Raw genomic sequence first — 1,947 nt, forward strand, 5'->3', positions numbered from 1 at the left:
CGGGACCCCACTGAGGTGTCCTGCAGCATCGCAGACACTGCTGGAGGGACAGCCACCCTCGGGAGGAGGCAGGAGCTTTGCACAGCCCTCTCAGAGAGGCAGCACCCTGCGGGGCCACCTCAGCTGCCCAGCCCCATCCACCTCTGCTGCTCTTCATCCCTCCTTTCCAGCCAGCAGCACTACAAAAGCAGCCCACTGCTGCTTGGTGTGGTGTCAGCCAGACCTGAGTAGCTCCAAAACTCACACAGGAGTTCAGAGGAGAGCAGGGATGGTAATTCCTCTAGGGAACCTTGGGGAAGCCCCGCTCCAGGCACCTCCGCCTCCCGCTGTGCCTCTGGTCGCCATTGATGCCCCACTCCCTGGGAAGCCCTTGGTGCAGCCGGTGAAGAATATGACCCGAAATTCATGTTCAGCCAACATGGCCTGTAGGTGGTCACCCCGACCTGCTTCCAGGGCCCGTGGGAGGCCAGCGCTGGCCAGGGACAGGCACGAGCCGAAGAGCTACATTTCCAGGAGTCAGGCACCCGGGTGGACAGGCACAACCTGCGCATCCATCTCAGCTCTGGAAAACAAGACGGTGGCACTGTGACTAGAGTCACTCCACTCGCACATATGGTGTGTTTTATTAGCAAGGGCTAAGCACTTATCAAGTTGCAACTTCCTTTTTAGTATCATTAACTATTTAGCTTTACCTCAGGATGTGTAAATAAAAAGGCATCCCAAACTGTACCGCTGTCTTATTTCTGCCAGGCCTTCAGGGGGGTTCATGGTACCTCCCCCACTGGCAAGAAGCCTCTGACCACTGACACCATATGGAGCAAAACACATTTGGTAAAAATGGAGATGAACCAAAAGAACAGGTATTTGGAGACTAAATCAACCCTGTCCATTTTATCTCTCTGATTCAGCATACTACAAATTTCTGACCTCGTATCAATTTCTGATTTCAGTGGGGACGGTGTTTACAAGAACCAATTGTAACTCAACCTACTTACGCTTTCTTGGTCTAAGAATAGCATGTTTGGGCTGCTGCTGCCTGCCAGGACTGGCAGCTGTTTCTGAGATCACTACCAGACATACTTTAAAGGGTGTTTTCCACTTAAGGAGATCTACAAGATGCCTTTTGCCTTTTTTAGGTTTCACTTATTGATAGGAAAAAAAAAATTAATTTCCAAGTAATTGTGACCTAAAAACAGCCTTGCAAAAAGCCACCTGTCCTCTCTCCGCAGCACTGCTCAGCAGCTCTCAGCCCACCTTTTTGTGGTGCTTGGGATTCAGCTCCCACTGGTTCACCGCAGCCTGCATAAGGCCCTAATTTTACACCTCTCTTTCCGTTTTCCTTTTCTGGGTTTTCCACCTCATTCTAACATATTTTTCCAGAGATCAAGTGCACACAGGGGTTTCTTGTGACAACTAAATATCTTTGATTTTTTTTCCCTTTTATTTTTAACTTTAATTTTTTCCTACCTTTGGGATTATACCGCTCTAGGTAAGAGCTGTCAGATTTCTCAGCCTAAGAAACACTTGTGTTTTACAAAAACTGAGACTGAAAAATAACTGATTGCACGAATCAGGACTTGGGGGGGAGGCAGAGAAGGCAAAGAATAAGGCTTGAATTCATATTTTAAAGAAAGCAAAGGAGGAGCCTCAGATCCTTCTCGGGTGAAGGGTGGTGAAGTCCATGCAACCCCCTCGGTGCATTTCCCAGGGGATGCAAGGGAGGCCAAAAGCAGCCTCCAGCACGCCCCTGGTTCTGTGCCCTGCCGTGCCGGGCTGCAGCACTGCCCTGGCTTGTGCCATGGCTGCAGCCTCCAGGCTGTGTGGCTGGTTGGACCCTCACCGAGTCGCCCGGCCCAGACATGCCCTCCCCACGGCACCACGGACCCCACAGGCACCTCGGTTCTCCCTGTGCAACACGGGGCTGGCTCTGCACGGGGAGCTGAGCAG

Source organism: Fulmarus glacialis, unplaced genomic scaffold (assembly GCF_000690835.1).
Source record: "Fulmarus glacialis isolate BGI_N327 unplaced genomic scaffold, ASM69083v1 scaffold3640, whole genome shotgun sequence".
Taxonomy (NCBI): Eukaryota; Metazoa; Chordata; class Aves; order Procellariiformes; family Procellariidae; genus Fulmarus; species Fulmarus glacialis.